The sequence below is a fragment of the Lissotriton helveticus genome, chromosome 1_1, assembly GCF_964261635.1.
Source record: "Lissotriton helveticus chromosome 1_1, aLisHel1.1, whole genome shotgun sequence".
Lineage (NCBI taxonomy): Eukaryota > Metazoa > Chordata > Amphibia > Caudata > Salamandridae > Lissotriton > Lissotriton helveticus.
In genome coordinates this window covers 532477582-532500054 of record NC_136057.1, presented here as the reverse complement: position 1 = coordinate 532500054, position 22473 = coordinate 532477582, and the positions used below count along the sequence as shown (strand labels likewise).

At 43.3% G+C, this 22473-nt stretch overlaps 1 protein-coding gene across 6 annotated transcripts in view; it reads right to left on the bottom strand.

The window, feature by feature from the left end:
- CALD1 (caldesmon 1) overlaps positions 1-22473 on the bottom strand; it is a 655703-nt gene that overhangs the window by 454687 nt on the left and 178543 nt on the right. For all 6 annotated transcript variants that reach the window (XM_078674011.1, XM_078674008.1, XM_078673998.1 and 3 more), the window contains exon 2: positions 12659-12764. The gene's annotated coding sequence lies outside the window, so the exon portion shown is untranslated. The remainder of the gene's footprint in view (positions 1-12658; positions 12765-22473) is intronic.

Below are 22473 nucleotides of genomic sequence, written 5' to 3'. Positions count from 1 at the left end.
GAACCTAAGACAGTTGACTCGAGTGGTAGAATCGACAGCTAATATTACTGCCAGTGCCCTTGGTAATATCACCACAGAACTTCAGGCGGATAGACTTATGACGTTACAAAACCGTATGGTTTTAGATGTGATCTTAGCAGATCGAGGTGGGGTATGTAAGGTGATCCATTCGAGCTGCTGTATTTTCATTCCTGATAACGCTCCGACTGTCTATCAAGCCATCTCGAAGTTGCATAAGATCTCCGAATCCATACACGTGGATGTAGGGGATTGGACGCTACTTGGATGGTTTTGGGGCCTGATGTCGACTTGGGGTTGGAAAATTCTGACGACCATTGGAGTCGTTGTAGTGTTCCTGTTCACTTGTTGCCTTTGCGTGCAGTGCGGTCCTGCCTTATGTGGCCTCTGTGCTACAACGTGTATGAGACAGCCACCTGTTACCAAAGGGTCTCGGTTGGACAGAGCTATGCTACAGCAACATCTCGAGGGTCTGATGAATATCGAATATGATTCCGACTAGTGCTTGCCTACATGAGGGCAAAAGGAGCGTCTGAGGTTCCGTGACAATTTTAAGTGATGTTTTTTGATTCGCACGAATATGGTCGAGTCTGGTATCTAAGAACCGCAAATGACGAGTTTAGTAAGTGTGCGCAGTTTCGCTGTGCTAACTTAAACCGTTCATTTGATATGTGAGTTTTTCATCTGTACCCACGGGTTCCATCTTAGACACGGCATCCATTTTGTCTCTTGCCCTCAAGTAGCCAGCGAACGGACACTGTCCGCTTCGTCACCCTGGGACTCTCAGGATATTTGTGGAAGACACATGTACTTTGTAAATATCTTTTACGATGAGGGGGATGATACTGTAAGGCAGATGGCCCCGCTCGAGGCTCATCTTGCCGTCCGGTTTATTGTCTCAGCCGTGCATCTCATTAGGCACGTCCCTTTGATGCCTGTATCTCGTGTTTCCCGATACCTCCCCTTTTACACCCTTTTCGATTTCCCCACTGTCTCCATCTCCCTCTGCACCTGTCTTTGTCCCTATTTCGATCTGTTTTACTGCCGATTGGAATTCACTAATGTTGGGAAGATGGGTTTTTACAGTTGGGAACCGCCAAATGTTTCCGCACTTATGTTCCGGACCTTATGTGTACCAAAGTGACCAAAGCGACCCCTCTGAGGGATAATTATGGGAACCAGGTTGTAAACTTTTGTGTACCATGTTGTCCTATGAGTTAATTTTGTATAAAAGGAGCGATCCACAGAACCAATTTGAAGCAGTCTCCCCAAGTTACACGTGTTGTACTTGTCGTGACTTCTGTGTTCCCTGCAGTAATAAACCTTGAATCTTTGACGCCGAAGGAAGTGTCCCGTGTCTCTGTAGTTTGTGCGCCGAAACAGGTATCCCATGAAGGTTATAGGTGTTGTTCCCTGGCACCGCTGGTACTGTTAAAAAGTCCAGTCCTTCACTTCTTGTAGTCCCAAGTGATCTAATTTCTTAGGATCAGGGTCCCAATATTTATACCCCCAAAATCCTTTGTTCTCTGAGGGTCTTTGCCCAGTCCAAACCAGTTCTGAAGCACTCTGTTTACCAGACTTCTCCTTTCCTTTCACAGTGCAGGGCAGGCACATCAGATGCCCCACAGGAGGAGGAGCCAGCATGGCGGAAGGCAAGTACAGTCCTGGAGGACTCTGTTGATAGGACTCCTTCTTCTTTCAGTGTGCATGGCAGAGACATCAGCCGCTCCCCATGAGGTGGAGCCAGCATTGTGGAAGGCAGGCACAGCCCTATTCAAGGTTTAGGTGCAACTCCTCCCTCCCCTCTAGATGCAGATCTCCCTATTCACTACTGGGTGACTCATCCTGTCTCTTGGAATCCCCCAGCCCTGTCACTCACAAAACCAGACAAAGGAATACACAACCTAGCAGGCTTGAAAGGTTAGGCAAGCAAATACCTACTTTCTAAAAGTGGTATTTGCAAACACAGAATTTTAAAACCAACTTCACTAAAATATGTATTTTATCATTCTGAGTTCAGGCATACTAAACTCCATGTTCTCTGAGACAGTTAGGATTATAAACATGTAATAATCTAACAGCCCATACTGGCCCATGGAGAACAGGTAGCCTTGCAATAGTGAAAAACGAAAATGGCTGTAATTCACTATTAGGACATGCCACACACATCAGGGCTTGTCCCACCTTATACTTACAATGCACCCTGCCCTTGGGCCTACCTTAGGGGTGACTGATATGAAGAAAAGGGAAGGTTTAGGGACTGGCAAGTGGGTGCACTTGCCCAGTCAGTGTGACAGTACCAGACTGCACACAGGCTCTGCAATGGCAGACCTTAGACACATTTTACAAGGCTGCTTCTGTGGGTGGCACAACCAGTGCTGCAGGCCCACCAGCAGCATTTGGATTTACACGCCCTGGGCACACTCAGTGCACTGTACTAGGGTCTGACAAGTAAACCAAATAGCCACTGGAACCACTGATTAATACATCAATTTACAAAAGGGAGCACTTGCACTGTGACACTGAATAACAGTGGCACAGTGCCCAAAGCATCTAATACCAGCAAAAACACATGAGGCAACAGCAAAAATGGAAGGGAGACCCATGCCAATGGGCCAGGTCTAACAATACACATAGACAATCTTAACTTATCCGCCCCACAATATAAATAGGGTTAGATCCTATTCTTTTACTTTAGGGGGGTCACTGTCGATTGATACTTTTCAGTTGTGTTTGAGCAGTAAGCTGCTGTTTATTTACCCTTTCAGGTAAATGTGTATTGAAGCAAATCCTACAGTTTGAAAGTGTATACTGTATGCAAAACAGAACTATACAATCTATGGAACTATGGTTGATTTAAAAGGAAATATGAATTCGGTTGTCCAATAATTAAAAACAAATCTGACAATCAATACAAAAAAAGATAAGCATATTTTGCATGACTTTGTAACTGGAAAAAAAAACTATAAAATTAGTTGTGAAAATTGATAGCAATGGAATGCATGACTTTTTGTGGAGTTAAAAAGTGTAAGTTCATATTACTACCACTGTTACATCTGACTGTATAACAAGTGTTTAATTTGTAATTGAATGAGTGCCGGTGCCCAAACCTGTGAATAGAAACCCACGGCCGGTGCTATTATAGCCTTATAGACCGCTATAGCAGGCTTTATCGGCTATTAAAAGCCTGCTCCCGCGTTAAAGGTCCGAGCCGAAGGCGAGGGACTTTAACAAGGGACAGGACATTAATAACCGGTATAGCCCTACTACAAAGGGCTATAAGGCTATTAGAACATTCTGCCACTAGAGAGCAGAATGTTCTAACAAATAAAACAAAGGCTTCTCGAAGCTCGAGGGGATCATACCACTACCTACTCTTAGAAAATGAAAAGAAAACTTTAATTTCTCTTTTTGAAACACATATGCGGCAGCATTTAAAAAAGAATGCTTTATTGAAAAGCAATCACAGACATGGTCGTCTGCTGACCCCTGCAGACAACCATCCATGTGATTTTTGCAATTTCCAATGGGTCACAAACCAACATCTACCTCCTTAATATTCATGAGGTAGGTCTATTTGCGACTCACTGGAAACTACACAACACAAGGCACAACATTTAGGCCCACGATTCGTTACATCCAGATGAGAAGACCATCTAATTAAATCTAATACTGTACAGGTCAGTTTTGCTAGGTGTCTGATGTGGTAGAATGTCCACAGGAAAAAGCAGGCACTGAAATATATGCAAATATCCTGTGAGAGTGAACATTCAATGAGCTCAACTGTTGCATATCACAAGAATAGGGTCTCAGCCACAGGGACTTGTAGAATCTGTATGCACTTACATGTTTTAAGCAGCTGTTCTAGATGGGATTTTTTACAGAGTTATATGCTATATACCTGGTCTGAACAGTAGAATCTCACCCCAGGGCCGAGGGTAAGCGGTGTGAGTTGAACAATCTTATCGGTAACACTGCATAAGCAAACAATCACTGGCAGAGCAAATAGGTCTCATCTATGCTCGAGCTATTGACTTTAATAATGTATTTTAGCCATGTTAGCCGTGCTGTGAACAATATGGCTAAAAGCTAGAACGAAAGAGCTACTTGTAGCCATATTACACAAAACATAACTAAATTACATAATCAAAGCCAATAGCTCCTGCATAGATGAGACCTATTTGTTTGCCAATGCTTGTTGCTTTTGATGCAACTCAATTCATGATATGCTGGTATCCTGCCGTCATCCTACTCTCGGTTGTGTTACTTTTTACTTCGGTTTGCTATCTTATTCATATGCATATGCGTTCTAAAAAACACACTGTGACCTGGGGTGGTGTTAAAATATTGTTCCAACTTTTGCGCCTTTAGAAGAATCAACCACTACATGTTCTAAAGAAATAAGTTGATCGTGTTGGGTTGAGGGCAGCTGTGCCCAATCTTTAATGGCAATAGTGGATGCAGAGCGGACTACATTGACCAGCAGGCCGAGAGACTGCGAGGCAGCCCTATGATATCCCCACCTGAGTCAGCTTATCAAGCGCTTTATATCGCGTCTGAGCATCCCACCTTGTGGGGAACGGCAACAGTGGATGAGGAGCAGACTACATTGATCAGCGGGCTGAGAGGTGGCCCTTTGATATCCCCACCTGTTTCAGCTAGACAAGTGTGATATAGCGCGTCTGGGTGTCCCGCCATGCGGGCCGTGTCCGGGCCACCAGTTGCCGCAAAGGGAAGGTCTCCTGGTAAGACTCATTTCTCAATTTTAAATTACATTACTGGTGCTATAGGGGTACTAAATAAGGAGATTTCGACTGGGGAAGAAAACATTATTTCCTGTCACATAAACCTGACTTTAGTGCATGGTGCTCTTTTGCAGGATACCCCCGCTCCCTGCGCAACTGGGACCCACGCTCGTAGCACTGGACAGGCCGAAAATAATCAGTCTTTAAATGATTTACCCAACAGGGACGCAAGTGACCTGGTCATCTCTGGTGTTGTTTCTCTCTTTGATTTGACTCCTTATCCCCCCCTCAAAGCGTATGAAGACCCATGGGCTACTTGCCGACCTATCGGAAACAGTGTTAGGGGATACTATCTTCCAAACTAAAGTCCAATTCTGCGGGGGCTAAGTCAAGATTAAAGTCCTTGGGGGGGGCAACGCAAGAAGATGTTAAGATGTTACTTGACGCCGTTTGTGCCTTAGAAACCAGAGTGAAGTCTGCCCTAGCTTTACTGTGGGAAAGGCTGACACATGTGGAAACAGTAGCTAACAACTGTTTACACTTGCTGAAATCTTATGCTAACACTAATTTTAATACGAGTATTAACTCAAATGTTAATTCTGTTTTTCTTGAGATACATTTTTGCTTTCCTCATCTAATATTCCGACACATCGTAGTGCATCTCAGACTCTGACTGAAGGCACTGGTCAGATGACTGCCACATGGAGCATTCCTTCTGTTCCATCACCCATTCCACATGGTAACTCAGAGACAGAAGCGCTTAGACCTGTTAGGACCCCTGGCTTTCTTGATCTTCCCCTCGAAGCTATACCATATGTTGTAATATTAGCCAATGTAACACCTCTTACTCTAACATCTGTAGAGTCCTTAGGAAACAAAGCCCTGAACTGGCTGAGTACCAGAACATGGCTAAGCAGGCAGCTTTTTGATGATATCAAGATGGTGAGAAGAGTGGGCTGGGTTGGTAGGAGCACAAAGAAACTCCCAGGAGACTGTGTGGTACTAAGCTTTAGGACATCAAGCTTATTGGTGAAAATTTAACAACGAATGTGTGAACCTAGAGTGTCACCTCACCACATTACCGTATTACGTCTTGGGTTCTTTTACCTCACTGCACCCTTTTTTACTCGCTATCTTGCCCTACCAAAATTTCCTGCAGTGCTTCCCTATAGCAGTCCAGAACCGTTTTACCCCATTCAAGAATCTTGAGGGGTGGATTGACTTATTTCAAATCCTGACCATGTACGGCTGGTGGAAGGTGTAGTACGTCGACTGATGGACCGCCAGACTGCATTTCAACTCCCAGCACCAGGCCTAACTTCTCTGCATCCACTCAGGAGGGTCTGGACTTTATTGATCACTCCTGTACTGGCATACTTTCCTGGAATGTAGTAGGTGTACGTAGTAAAATGCTAATCCAGATTGGTTGATTTTTGTATCAAATTTTCATATTTTATGCGTTCCAGAGTCTTGGGCACTTAAACCACTTCATCTTAATGGTTAAAGACTTTTTTACCAAGCCGCAGTGCCATCTAGTGTTGGTAGAGAGAAAGAGTGCCTGTGTATTTATATCTCTTACCATTTGTTGAGTTCTACTATTAGTACTTGGTCCACCACTCACTTTTATCAAATAATAGATTTCAATCAGTTACACAAAATTAATTTGGTCCTGATTAATTTTCGTAATAACACATTTTCTAGGGCCTTTTTGCCTGTTCTAGACCAGTTGGATCGTGACCTTATACCCTTGTGCTGTAGTAGGAATAAGGAACTCTTAGGGGCAGGGGCATATTAGCAAGAAGCTCGTTAAAATTATCGTTGTTTGAGCGGCAGGAAACTGCCGCTAAAACGGCGATAATGGGCTTGTTAATATGCGTTATAGAATTCCAATAGAAGTCCAGGTTAGATGTCCTACACATCTAACCTGGGCTTCTATTGGAATTCTATGACGCATATTAGCTAGCCCATTATCGCCGTCTTAGCGGCAGTTTCCTGACGCTAAAACGGCGATAATTTTAACGAGGTTCTTGCTAATACGCCCCTTAGTGATTTGGGGAGGCGACTTCAATATGTGCTTGTGCTCCTTGCCTCCAAGTAAGGAATGTGGTGTGATTGATATACGAGATAATGGCCAAACGCATGTTGGCCACACCGATTATGGGGATAAATTAAATGAGTTGGTGTATAAATATGACCTCGCTATTGCAAACAAATGAAGTTCCCCTGTGGCTCCTTTCAGCTGCATGTTTCTTTTCTTCTTTTAGAGCACAGTCCTTTCTCACAATTTTCACCACACACTCGATTTCCCTGAGTGATCATTATCCTCACAGCGTTTAATTCTTAATGCAATGTTAATACACACAACGAGGGGAAATGTGCGAGTTGAAAATGTCGGTTATTACAAATAATAGCCTCTCTTTAAAGTCCACATTTGTAAAGCGCACAATCACCCGTAAGGGTCTCTAGGCGCTGGGGGCCGTCGGGAAGATTAAGCGAGCTATTGCCCAGAGTCACATGGTGCTGGGATAACCTGCCGCCGGAGCCGGGGATCGAACCGTGGTCCCCAGATTCCAGCGTCAGTCGCCCTGGCCGCGGCGCCACACCTCTCCCACAGGTGTGTTGGCCAAAGGTTAATCAGACAGATCTCTTGAATAAAGTTGTAGCTAAACATAAGTAAGACTTTGATAACTGTTTGGTTGAAGTAAACATTGCCAAAGTTGTTAGGAATACCTTTGGTAACATCTCAATGGGGATCAAAGGCCTTCTGCTGGATGGGAATGTCCCTGTACAGCAATCTAAGCAGGGGTGGTTTGAATTCTACTGTTCTAAAGTGCTTAAGAACCTTAAAGCCACTCTTCATAAAGTTCCCCGGTGTGCTAGTGAAGTGCGGATGTGTAGCCAAGAATACTGATTGGTATTAAAGGATTGAAAGGAAGCCTTAAAGGCTGAAACTTGGGATGGACTAATCGAAGCCAGAACAGTTGGCAAATGTACCGATTCTTGGCGCATCAGAAATTCCCCCTTCTTGAGAGACCAGGGAAGGGGGGGCACATATGAAGAAAGCCATAACTGAAGCAGATTAGGTGATACATTTTGCTAAATTTTATTCCAACCCCGGTTCGCTGCCTTTTTGGCAGGTGGATTCCTTGTTACCCCACCCAGGGGGATCCCCAATCAATTTGGTGTTCACTCTAGATGAGGTAAACAGGGCTCTTATGCTTAGTAAGAGTGGTAAGGCCCCAGGCTCAGATGGCATTCCGATCGTTCTGTATAAAGAGAATAATCCATTTTGGGGCCTATTTTAACTGTTGTGCTGGAAGCATGTGGAAGTGAGGGGCTCTTGAGCACTTGGTTGGATTCTTTAATTGTTCTGATCTATAAAAAATGGAGACCGGGAAAGTCCTTCCTGTTACCTCCCGATCTCTTTACTTGATTCCCTGGTTAAGGTTGTAGGCAGGATCATTTTGGAAAGGTTAGAGGAGTGGGTGGAAAGCAAAGATATATTATCAGACACCCAATATGGTTTCCGCAAAGGCCTAGAAACAATTAAACAGTGTCTACATTTGAATTTGGTAATTGGTAAATGCACACTGGGTAAACAAGGCAATATGTTCCTGGTCAAGCGCATTCAGTTTTGTTAACCATGCCAAATTGAAATCCATCTTAGACGATTTAGGTGTAGAAACTTCTATAATCATGTTCCTACAGGACTTGTATTCAGGAAGTGAACCAGAGTGCAATAAGGTCTCAGGTGAGAATGTATGGCACTGTTCACTATGAATAGGGGGGTGAGAAAGGGATGCATCCTTGCCTCTTTTTTATTCACTCTATTTATCAATAACTTGGGATAATTTTTGGCTAAAGTTTGCAAGGACCTTCCTCAAATTGATCAGCGTCCGGTCCCAGCCCTTCTCTACGTAGACGATGCTGAGCTTATGGTCTGTACCTCTAATGGTTTGCAATATCTATTGATCTCATTTACCGAATTCATGCAGGAGCTCGGCTTAATCACAAATTTGGATAAGACATTTGTTATGATGTGCAGGAAGGGCACAGTGAACTGCCATGATTGTTTTATTAACAACACCAAGCTAAATTGCATTTCCTCTTTTTGTATCTAGGGGTCACATCTATGCTAGGAAGTTACATTTTGTAAAATCAATTGCTGCCTTGATCAACTTTGCACACAAACTCGGTAATAAACCAGTCAAAGAAATGCTTACAATATAAAAGGCCAAGTGTGTAACTACAACCCTTTATGGGGCAGAGCTTTGCGGCTCTTATAATACTAATTCTCTCCAGATGGTGGAGAACTCATTTTTTTTTTAGATTGTTACTGTCAGTACCCCAGTGCTGTTCGACCCACGTTTGCGATTCAGAATTGTAGATGCCTTTTTAAGTTGACATATCACGAGCCCACCCCATTCTATTATGGTATAAAGTTTGGGCTAGTGACAACAAAATTCTAAATCGTAAGGTTATTGAGGACTGCCTTAAACTGTCTGCATTTCTAGGTATACTATGCTTGAAATAAGTTAAACAGATCTGTTGCAATTTGGGGCACGCAGATTTTTTGAGTACCCCGAAACACTGCAGTCTGTGTCAAGGAAAGATCTGTATAAGATGTGCCTCGCATTGTTTGAGGAAGCCAGGTAATGATCCAATTGACTAAACTGTGTGTAATTAGGAATCAATTGATTATGACGACTCTTTCTTTGCAACCATATTTAATGAATATTCATAATACTCAACACAAGCAGGTATTGACCTGTTTTAGGCTGGATATTTTCCATCATCTAGTGACAATTCCTACCATGATTGATTGGTCAAAAATCCAATCCAACTGCCCATGTGATAGTACTTCCGCACCAAGCACTTTGCTCACCTTATTCTTCTTCAAAATTGACTAAAAAAAAAAACATTGGCAAAGCCCATAGCGCTCGTCCACAAGAGCTTTTGTCTTTTGTAATGCTTTTAGCCATGTTGCTCAGCAACTCAAAGGAACACACACAATGCGCAGGTGGAGCATTGGGGATAAAGGAACACGGACAATGGAAATAGTACCTGAATCACAGCTCAGGCAGCAGAAGGAGAATGACCAGGGGTGTTGTTTCAAGGAGGAAGGGGTGATAAATAGTTGGGGACAGGTTCTTTTAGTCTGATATTGTGAGATGTCAGTCGGATTTCAGCAGGAATATTAACACACAAACAGATAAAAATGCACACACTCGCACTCTCTGTTTTAAAAGTCCTCAAAAATATTGGCCATTTTACAGAATATTGTGTTTTCTCTTTTAGTACTCCTACCAAACAGCATTCTTCTCCCTTTTCACTGCCCTTTAGGACACTCCCATGCTCCCTGCTTGTCCTAACATGTATTTAATCATTTTATGCCAGCCTGATTTTCGGAAAATCTGAAGCTCATCCCCCAATCCTAACGTCCAAGCTACAGCCCTGAGAAGGACACTAATCACAGTAAATCAATCAGTAATTTGGTCCAAGCTCCAAATGAAAGAACAGGAAGTGATAGTGGATAGTGCTGACCAATTAGGAGCAGCAAATACAAATGACAATGAAGTCAACGAATAGCAAGCAATGGACAGGATCCAAGTCCTTATATTAAACAATACCCTTTGCAGTGACAGCGCATGTACTGTCAGCAGGTCAGACCTAAAAAGCGGGACCAAGCTGACAAATATAATAAATGTCACCAGGCAGAAGAAAAACTAAATAAAGAGAAAAAAACTAGCCTAACCTACATTTCTTTCTAAAACTAGCATTGACTTCATTCTCAATTTGCCACAAAGCTGGGTGCCTAATGTAAACAAATAATTAACATAGATTACATACAAAAATGTTTAATGTTTTGTAATTTTTATAGCTTGAGATATACATAATTATGAATAAATTAAAGTGTCAATGCAAAAATATACAAAATGTCTCTTTTATACAAGCGTCTGTGCCTCATCAAAACTACATATTCAAATCGAATGAAGACCTACCCTCTAACTCCTCTCACTCATACACACACAGGTATTAAACAAGTTTAAAATACTCTCTCAGCTGTACAATATTTCAAATATTACTTGTGTTGGAAAGAAATGTAGTTCAGGCGTGTTATTTTTTTCTTTATGAACTATTTTATCCTCAGAAATCACTACTACTTCCAGGAGTTCTTAGTATAAAATCTAAGATTTGCAAAGATGTACTGGCGACTCACTTAAACATGCCTTCATGATTCATTTCTACAGGGGGAATTGCCTTCAATGCAAAAATAATTGAGGATCATTATGTGAGTGAATGGTAAAGCGAAAACACTTCTGCTAAAGTAGAGCTGCATTTTAAACCGTGATTATGAGTGAAAAAAGAATAAAGCATCATGCGAACAAAGCAAAGGAATAAGCACAACTGCAAAACAGCAAATAGAGGTATGGAAATGAAAAGGGAAAAAGCTATAGTTCAAGAATGAAGTACAGGCAGAGCCTTCATTTAGTGTATAGCTGGAAATGTACACTGGCCGTTTGATGGTGGTCACACTGGTCAGCCCCATTATGTACTGGACAGTAGCGCAAAGCTCGGTCACGACCACTGCTTACAGTTTCCACTCGTCTGCGAAAGGTACCAGCTCGGCTTCACAGGGTGAGTGGGAACAATTTTACATGTGGTTGTACTCCAGGCAACTGTGTTCTCTCACCCTTCCACCATTTAGCACTGAATATTAATTTGGTTTTGATGAGATGGCTCTCAAATGATGCTCAATGCTCATAATTGCACTGGAATTAAGCTGATCATATTTTAGGTTGTGAGTGCCACAGGCACCAACAGAACTCATCAAGACCAGTGAGGAGGTTGGGTGCCTGCACCCTCACTGAATGGCATTTTTATCCTCTTTTGAGGTGGCACCATACGGGACCTTTTAACTGCTTGGTGACATTTTCATGCAGAAATCATTTGCATCACAGGCAAAAATGTATTCTTGATATATCCACCGGTCAGTAGAGACAGGTTCTGCCTTTCCAGCTCGAGTTACTGCAGAGCACTCTAACACCTACCAACACTTACATAATCAAGTCCTTGGAGTATAAAGAACATTTAAACCAGACACAGATCAACATGTTTCCAATGGGCCCTTGAGGCCGATCAGTACTGTGTGCGTTCTTCAAAAGCCGTCATGCAAGAAGGTGGCATCTGGTTTGTGAGTTCAGCAGAGCAAATCTCTCGCCTGCAAAGAACATGCATGACTGCGTTTGGGCACCGCGTGTTCTACAAAGGATGGGCTTGAATGAGTCTACATTGCAGTAGCTCTCATCAGTGCAGAGGCGCAGTGCTGGGCCCGTGATAATGTAGGGCGCATTGCATCCCAGCTCTATTACAGGGCTCGATTATGATTGATTCTTCTTTCCTGTGTTTCTCTGGCCTCTGTGTCTTTAAGAGAATCCACAGCTCATGTCACTTTAGTAGGGGAGATTTCCATCATGACTATTTCTTACAACCCATCTAAGAGGCAGGGGCTTATGTTCCTTGCTTGGTTTAGGGTCTGAGGCAATGCCACTGCTCAGATTTATACCTCATAACAATTGCTATGTTCTGAACTTGGGTTCGCAAGATAAGAACCACATTGAAGAGAATAAAAAAAAGGTATATTGTGGGTTAAAAGGAAACACCACTAAACCCAATTAGATATGCTTGAATAAGAAACACGTGTGTCTCCAGAGTCTGAGATACTCTGCTAACTTTAGTATTGTGTGTCCCGCTACAAATGTTAATAATACTCTAAGTGCACTGTGGGGAGTAGTGCACTACAGACTTTAGGAAGAATGTGAGCCAAGCAGGCTGGAAAGGAGGCAGCTGCCAACCACAAACAGTCCAAAGGCAATGGTTTAAAGCATACTCACGTGAAAGCGATCAGATGCACGGCTCTGGCCGTCAGGATCAAAGGTATCAGCTGCTCTCTCCGAGATAGCAATATAAAAACAATTCCAGGCAATTAAAGAGATTGTTCTGCAAAAGAAGAGAGGGACGAGACAGATTATGACTTGGCATATCTGTGCTACTGGCTGCAACATGAAAGAATATTTTTCTTTTATTTGAAAATAGTTAAATAAATGTAACAAGGTAGAACACCCACAAACATGTGAGGGGATTTACTGAAGACACTAACTCAGTAAAACAGGCTTTGTAGAACAATGTGAAAATTCCATAAGGGAAGCAGTGCCCACCAACATCAACACCGCTGTCATTGGGTGTGGTCTTCACTCAGGATTCCCCACATCCAACAAATGACCGAACACAAGTGTTCTCAAAATCTGGTGTCTTGGCAGGAAAGCCACATGCTATACTATGGACTTCTTATTTGTTTTATTTTTATTTTTAATCTTTAACTCTAACTCAACTGAATAAACTATATGAAATCATATACAATTATTCTAAAACTTAGCTATGTAAGATGCAGTTCTTCATTACTTCGATGATACATGTTTTCAAGAGGTGCAATACAATTATTACAGAAATCACTGTCAATTCTGAGCAAATCAGAGTATCACATAAACATAAATAGAAAACAAAAAGAAAAAGCCTTTGTGCCAAAAACTCATAACAATGAGTAACCACTCAAAGCTCAACACTACAAAGCCGGAGACATGACCTGTGGTCAATGACAAAAACACCATACTACCAACATATGGCCCAATGAACTCAAAGCCCTCCTAACTACATTAAGATAGGTAGAAGCCAAGGAATAGCCATGTTTCAGACCAACACCACATATCAACTCGGTCACTATGAGCAGCTCCTACACAGTGAAAACATTGCTTTGAATCTTCCCAACCCATGGATAGCAACAAAAGCTACAAGCTCTCCTTACACTCATAATTTCCAAGCTCGACTACACCAAAAGTCTCTACCTTGGCACTCCTCCCACTGTCATATACAAAATACAACTAATCCAAAATGCTGCAGGAAGACTCCATTTCCAAGTAAGAGAAAACATACCTTCAGTACTGCAAGCTCTGCCCTGGCTACGAGTAAATAGGCGAGAATTGTTCAAGGACTGTTGTACACGGAAATTCCCAAGGAAAAGGACCACTATACGTACAAGTTAAATTCAAACAATGCAAACAAAATAGGACACTGCGCCCCAGAATACTATTCTATAATACTAACAGTTTTCTAAAAAAATAAAGTTTCTAACTTATTTAGAAGTGTGAAAGGAAAGAGAAACACATTGGATCTCGATAGTAAAGGACTGGTGTAGCTTTTGAATGAATAGTATTGAATGAATGGTCTAAATAAGTAGCTAACATACTTAGAATTGAAGCGAATCCAGTAGTGACCTTTAAGAATATTTTGGCAGGTGGAATTACATTAATAGGAACCTATAGTCAGATTATGAGGATCCATCTTTTTAGGTCTCGCCTGATCCATCGCATGCGCTGCTCTGGCGAGACTTTTAGTAAAGGGACTTCAAAAAGTTGACCACACACTTTTTGTGTGGCCTAAAGCATGTGGGTATGCGCACGGTTATGCACACAGGCGCCATGTGGCTTTCCTCTCTCATCATGGCTCATTAAGTTATTCCCTTGAGCACGGCTCTGCTCATTGTGAAGCACACACTGGTGCTTCTGGCAGCATCCAGCTTGCAACTCGTCACAAGCACGAGTGTGTGCTTAAAAATGAGCAGACTGCGTATTCAATCACAACTGGAAGGTGCAACCGGTTCACACTTATTAGGAACTTTACAGCTGTGCGCGCACTTTGAAGGCTTACAATATTTTTACAATATTTATGGAAGTGCTCCCTTTTGCTTTTTTGTTTTTTATTTCATTTATCACTGCCAGTTGAAACGTGTTCAAATTATCATTTGTTCCGGTGAACATGTGCTGCCCAATGTCTTTTGCAGATAAACGTCTTGCAGACAATTTCCACCTGTGGCAGCAATTTGTTCTCCTAAGAGTGATATACACATATTGGCTCTGCTCTGCTACAAAGCCTAAAGTGCCAGACAACAGCAATGGCGTCCATCACCATTTATCAGATATTGGACATTGACCTTTTGCCACGTTTTATTTACAATTACCTTTTGCTACGTTTTACAAAGCCACGCACACTTCAAATAATACCTGTTCTTTCACATTGATGGTTTATCTAAAAGTGGGCAGAAGTTTTAAGTGCTTCATCCATTGGCTTGCCAAATGTGCGTTCATAAACATGTGAAAGAATATTCTCCCAGCAACCCCCGTTGCCACCCATCGACTCTGTTTTAGTGACTCATTCCTGTGCCCCATACCCTCAGCCAAACCAACCCCTCTTTCCATTTTACATTACAGGCTGGGTTACGTACCCGCCTCCCCGTGCTGCGTGTTACTTTTCCACCTGTGTGCTAGCTGTCCTCGGAAGACCATAACATACATTTTAAAACACCTTTTCCCATACAGTGTTATAGCTTTTAAACGGCCCAAGGATTAACTAAATTCTCAGTTACCAGTCTGTGATCTTATTGAAATGTATGGATACACTTCTATGCCTTGGGTCCTGTAGTGGCAGCGGGCTATCTTTTTTGTTTTTGTTTATCAAGCAACCAAAACACTGAAAAAGAAGCCAGTGAAACTTGGCTGGCTGTTTAGTACCATACTCCTTGTTTACCCCAATCTAAAATATATGGGTGATCAATCGCATACGATTACTACGTCCATGCACAATGGCTGCAGATGCTGATTCCATCTTCTGACATTTACTTCACATTGAGGCCTGATGCTTTCCTTCACTGTACAAAGTGCTAAAGCCTTCCCACAACCTCTTTTGAGAAACTATACGCTAGATGTGTATAGACAAATCCTCCAACAGTAACATTCATTTTTGCAGACGACAGATACCATATTCTGAAAATCCCATTTAATCAAGCATTTCTGCTTAACTGCTGGCAGACAAACTGAAAAATCTGGCACTGTTCAAATGTCAATTCTATTGCAAGACTAGAGGCTCCAATATAACCAGGGCCGCTAGCAAAAAAACAATTCCGAGGTCGTGCTTGTCGCCCATAAATATGAATTTATAAATAAATAGCCCCTAAACTGATTTTTTTATTTGAGAATAATTATGATGTATCTGTGCAACAAATTATAAACATAGGTTGTCTAAATATCACTATTGGTATGAAAGTAAAAAGCAGGAAATAGGACAACACACACAGGTCCTATCTTCAATAATGTCATTGTGGCTCAACATTTGTAGGAGACGCTGTTCGCAAGTTTATTTTTTCACAGATATTTGTAATGAGGCAGAGTCTAAAATTTATACATTTCGCCAATACCTTGCAGACAATGGCCAATGGATAGAGCTCAAGTACAGTACAAGAACATATCGCTGAATAGTTTGAGCAGCATTATGAAAATGTTAAACATTGAACAGTACAATGAATAACTGTTTAATGTCATGGTAGTTTGGGAAACCTTGAGGCTGAAATATACTTTTAATACTGTAAAGTGAAAGTGGACCTGCTCCAGGTATAGTAGCATAGTCAAATCAATAGATAATATTGCATTGGCAAGGGCTGTTACAAAGAGCGAAATCATGACATTGCTGTTTAGTGACAATGTTAGGAGCCTGTTGTGGAAATGAAAGAAGCTGTGGGCGAAATACCTCACTACCTCTTCTGAGACTGCAAACAGACAACAAGCGCAGACGAGCGGCCACGCTAATTACCAACAGATGGCCCATGCGGTCCACTATAATTCAGTCTTTCAACATTCCGTACTTCTGCCCATCCATATTCACACCTATGCATCCATCTCCAAACCTATCCATTCATCTATCCAGCTGTCCATCCTTTCAATCAGCCTGCTCTTCATCCAACCTTTCACTCATCCATCCTTTGTCATCCATCCTTGTACTTAATATAGCCATTTTTCTTTTCACTCTTTCAAAACCCATTCATTCACTCAGTCATCCATTCATCCATACTTTTGCTCTTCTTTCCACCCAACCACTCAACCATCCATCCACCCTTTCACTCATCCATCCTTTTTTATTCATCTATCCACCCTTTCATTCATCCATTAATCCATCCATCCTACCTTTCACTCACCAACCAGTTTCTCATCCATCCGTTCTTCCAATTATCCTTTCACTCATCCATCCTTTCCCTCATCTATCCTTCTATCCACCCACACTTTCAATCCATCTGTCCACCCTCCCTTTCACTCACCCACTAAGGGTAGAATGTACTAAATTAAACAAGCAGTGGCATAGCCAATAGGTCTCGCCTTTGGGAACTTATAAGTGTTTAGCCATGCAACAGTTGATGTTGTTGCACCAAGGATATTGTACTGCATAACTAAATACTTATAAGGTTCCAAAAGCGAGACTTATTGGCTATGCCAATGCTTGTTAAATACATCGACTAAGTGTGTCCCCTTCAGCATCTAGATACTGAGTATCCAAATGATATGCACTTAAATGCAGGTTTAAGTATTTCAGCCTACCATATCAGAGGATATTTTAAGAGTTTATTCCAGGCTCTTTGTTGTACTGTTTTTCCACTTAGTTTTTATGGAAGTAATCTTAATTTCTAACATATCTAAATGTACATATTAGTTTCCTGCATTTATTTGGTCACAGGGCATATTAACATGTGCTGTGCTATGTAATATCCTAGCTGGCCTTGGGCACACATTTCCTATTAAAGTTAAATGCGAATACTGTTAATACCATGTCGGAGGCATTAGTCCACTCCACTGGGCTGTCTTACTGGCTTTGCTATCCATAAAAACTGTGTACATGATTATTGCAGATCTGAGTACTCCTTTAGCCACGGTGACCTTCAACTCTCAATATTCTGGTGCCACTGACATGTTTTCTGTAGGAGCTGCTCGACCCCGAGCCTTGATCTTTCATAATAGGTGATACACTCTCCTTTCTGATATATTGGGAACGGCTGCTTTTATTCTCCGAAGGAAGAGTTCATGGAAGGGTGTGCTGCAAAATGCGTCCTTTTTTGGAAAGACCAAATGCATTTGCTTCACAGTCACAGCTGTGATGGATGCCTCTGCTCTCGTAAAAGACTGAGCATGACGCTTAGCTTAAAAAAGAGAACGTTTCAAAGTTGGGAAACGTCTTTGCTTTGTCGCGCCAAGAACCCAGAGGACGATTAGTGAGAGAGCGCAAACTGACCTAAATGTATGAGTACATCACACTTACCTGTAGTAAGCACAAATCATGAGGAGAAATGCCATGAGTGCTAGTAGTATCTGCAATTATATTCTGAATGTATAGCTAATGTAGAGATTTAAGTAGAAGTGGAACTAATACAGAAATGTTTGACACTATATGATTTTATTAGATGTGATTATTCCTGAATCCATGTCGTGTAGCTGCTAAAATGTAAGATGGCATGTGGTTAAACGCAGAATGTGGTAGGCCTCAGGGCCAGAGCTAGAAGGGAAGGGGAAGGTGTTTCTTTTCACGACATAGATTGAACTAATGTTTTGGTCATTGCATTAATGGGCCATGATTTATAGATGTGTTTACTGAATAATAGAATAAGAGTATTAACATGCTTTAATCAATGAAGAAGTTGAATGCTATAATCATTATGAGAAATGCTGTAGGCCTGAAATGTTTTAACATTGATTTACACGTACATGTCTGGGCCGAGAAATGTTGCGAAACCTTTTTGGAAGTCTATGAGAGTTGGGATCTTGGCTGCAGATGTCTGTCTGCAAGAGAAAGGGAGGATCCGATTATAAATAATATGAATAGAGGTCTGTTCAGTAGACGGCCCAGACATGGAGGAGGGTTCTGGAATGTTTAAGGGGTATCAGCGGGCCGGAGAAGAGTCTGAGAAGCAAGGTCAACTCCAACGTATGAGGCCCAATACAAAGCAGCATGGAAAAAGCCAGAAGCTACACCACGTGAGGGGCGTCTCATGAGGGGCGTCTCAAATGTTGTTGACTGTTTTGTATTAGGGACAGCACCCCTGGGTGGAGTTAGAGCAGATGCCTGAGGACCCTTTAGAGAGCGGATGGGTAGGCAGAGAGGGGTCATGACTGGAGAACTATAGGTTTTCACCAAGAGACTTAGAGTGAGTGACTTCCCTTGGGGGTCATTCACTGCTGACACCTTTGTTAGGTTGGGATTTGGTTAAGTAGGGATACCATCTAGAGCAGGGTAGGGACAGCCTAACCTGTGTGTTTTCCTCCAACTTAAATGAAGGAGAGATATGCGTCAATGCTGATAGCTTTATTATTCTTAGAACTTGTGTTAGTAATTTCCGTTGCTCGTCTGAGGGCTTTCAGAGAGCACATGTATGTAGTTGGACCTGTGTATCTCGTGAATCTCATTCTGAGATGTCTGTATTTGCAGCTTATCCTATCCTTACAATAAACTTTTGAAAGCTAGAAGTTGTTTGTGATCTTTTGGAGCGGGGTCCTTTATTGGGTGAACTAACTTGGGGAGAAAGGCACTTTCTTCCTTCAATGACAGGCAACAAAGGTTCAGTCGACCAGATCGGGGTTTAGATCAATAGTGATAAGGTATCGATCAAAATCTCACCCTTCCAGTTGGTAGCAGAGGATGGTTGCCTTCTTGAGGACGGTGACCTAGGCCAGGTTAGCTTACCCCAAGGCCCCTAGAAATCGATGATCGGAAGAACCGCCCGCTGAAGAAGATCCGGATGACGTGAGACAGAAAAAGCAGCAGTATCGGTCGAGAGTGAGTATAAAGGGTCATGCGTGTTAGATTGCGGTGTTTTTGTATTGTATCTATGTTGTAATGTCTGGCGGAGTTGAATGTTTGTAGAGTGACTGTGGAACAGGTTGTGAGCGCGCGCAACCGGTGGAAATCTTAAGTTCAAGGAGAGCTTAAGTGGTTCGGGTGTATCGGACACCCAGAGTAATTGTCAAATAGTGTGAAGGGGGTCATGAGGTACCATTGATCACCCGAAAGACCGAGATAGGGGGAACGTAAGAGTGAGTGCGTGAGTAACGGACGCTGGTCGGAAGTTACTGTGTGTGTAAGCAACCTATCAGAGAGACGATAGACATTTCGTCAGTTGTGTTGACAATTACATATAGACTGTGGACGTACAGTCGAGGGAAGTGACCGCTTGGTCGGAAGTAGTCATTTTTCGGTGTATGAATGGGACGCATGCATGACCGGGAGACGAGTTGAGAAAGGAGGGGTGCTGCTGCGAAGCGGAGAAAAGTGACGTCAGGAAGTGTCGCGCAGTGATTGGCTGACCGGAGAAAGACCGCGCTGTGATAGGCCAGCTAGCAAAAACGTCAGAAAGTGTCGCTCTGTGATTGGCCGACCGGAGAAAGACCGCGCTGCGATAGGCCAAGTTAGCAAAGCCGCGACAGGATTGGTGGATTGTCATCAGGAAGTAAACAGAGTAGCGAGGCTGGATATTGTGCGCATAATTATGAAGTGTTTTAAATGGCTGAGAGCGGTGTTTAAAAAAGAGAAGCGGGGATCGTATGAAGGGGAAGAAGCCCCGCCGGAGGGTACGCCGGCTCGTTACATGGCAGTGAATGTTGGGCTGCATACGATCCTTTGGATATCAGAGTGGAGTAAGATCACAGAAGGAAATGAGGAACTGACGTTCCCGAAGTACGGGACGTTCAGATTAGAGGTGTTACATCGATTAAAATCAGTCATGACCTCAATGAGACCCTTGCCTAGACCGACCCAGTTTGAAGCCCTTGATGCATGGATTAGGGCAGCGCATGAAAAGAATATGAACAGACGACAAGAAAGGGTGAAACGATCGGTAAGGGCAGTGCAGGATGCCAGGTGGGATGCGGATGCTAAAAGATGGAGAGTGCATAACATGGAAGTAAATAAACTGTACCCAGTGTTAGAGGTGCCTGGAAATAAAAGCCCCCTAGAAGAAGATGATGAGAGCGAAACAGAGGACAGCCTGATAAACAGATTATTGACAGACAGGCCACCCCCGTATAATAGAGCAGGGGGAGAGGTCGAGCATAGTGAAGGAGAAAAGGGGGGCAATGCAGGAGAGCATAGACCGCTTCCCAGTTCAGAGTGGGATCCCGAGGCAAAGAAAGAGCTGTCCCAGCCTAGTCAGGTGCAACAGGTAGTCGGGAGGTTTGTGGTACAAAGAGCGCCGGAAACGGAGTGCGCCACATCCTACGGATTACCAGATGCACTACAGGTACCTGTTACCATAGGTCCTATAATATCGATATATGACCAAGAGAGAGCAAGAGGGGAAGAACGGGTACGGAAGGACGGAGAAAGAGCAGGGACGGCAAGGAGGAACGATACGATTAATTCCCCAAGTCAGATGCCGATACCGAGAGAGTGGAGCACCCCGATGCACACAGCAGGGGATCCAGGAGGGGACCCTGGGGGCCCTAGATGGCCAGTGGATCTGAGGGGATCTGGACGAAAATCCTTTCAAGAGCTAAATGAGTACATGAAGAAGTGGGATGAGGCAGTGGAGGCTCACAAGAGCATCATAGCTGCAGAAGCTGAAAGGGAAAGTCAGGACAGCAGAGCTCGGACTCACTGCGGGGCTGGGGAGAGCAGCCCGGAGGGGGACTGGAGAGAGAGAGATAGTAGGGGAGTCACCCATTGGGCCCGGAGTGGAGATAGAACAGACCTGGAAAACGGGGGCCCCGGGAGTGGAGGGGTGGCGCGCCCAATACTCAGTGAAGGGGAGAGGAGAGCGCAAGAGTACAGAAACAGCTTTAAGTGTCCACACTGTGTGCCCGGCACCAGAGAACAGAATGGGAGTTGTGAGAGGTCGCACCATAGTCCCTGTGATGACGGAAATGAGCGCAGCCCAGGGAATATGGGGAACCAGGAAGGATCGTATCGGATACTGAGCGATACTAGGCAAAGGGAGAGTAGCGACCAGAGGGAAAATAACAGAGAGGCGTACGGTGAAAGGAGAGAAGCAGGAGAGAGTGGGCAGAGCAAGAGTGGGGGTAACAGGCCCGTGTTCCATCACCTTCCAAGATCGGATGGCCGAGCATGGGACCTGGAGAGATGGGAGCAAGGGAGAGCACTCATTAACTCTCCCGAGCCCAAACGTAGAGCTCGGAGTTGGGATGGTAGGGAGACCAGTGAGCCCCCTTCGAAAGACATATTGCGAGCTGAGATAAAAGCTAAGAGACTCGATGTCGCCAGCTTAAGGTCAGACCTGGATGACATGATAGATGGTACCCTGCCTTTAGAAAGAATGGAAATGTATGAGCAGGATGAAATACTGTATATGGCAAAGGACATCACTCGAAAAGCGAGAGCAATCCATGAGAAGTTAGTCGAACTAGCAGGCAAATATATGGTGGACCTGTCAAGAACAAAAGCATTACAGGGTAACCACAGGCTACATTATACAGATCGAGACCTAGATGAGAGGAGAACGATTGGGCTGAAAACGCACATAAGGGAACTGATCACTGGAATAAGGACATGGAGGGCACTAGATAAGTGGGAAGAGAGGTGGTCCAAGAAAGGGACCGTCAGGAGAAGCACGCTTGGTATGACACCAGGAAGGCTGCAGGGAATAGAAGCATACCCTTTGCGTGAAGTCGCCAATGGGAACTATGTGCATGTCCCTTGGAGTAGGGGAGATTTAGCTGCTTTTACCACCTCCTTCCCCAAATTGCGGGAAAACCCAGTGGAGTGGTACAAGCAAGTCGAGAGATTTGTAAAAATCTCAAAGGTTCTATGGATAGATCTGAACACGCTG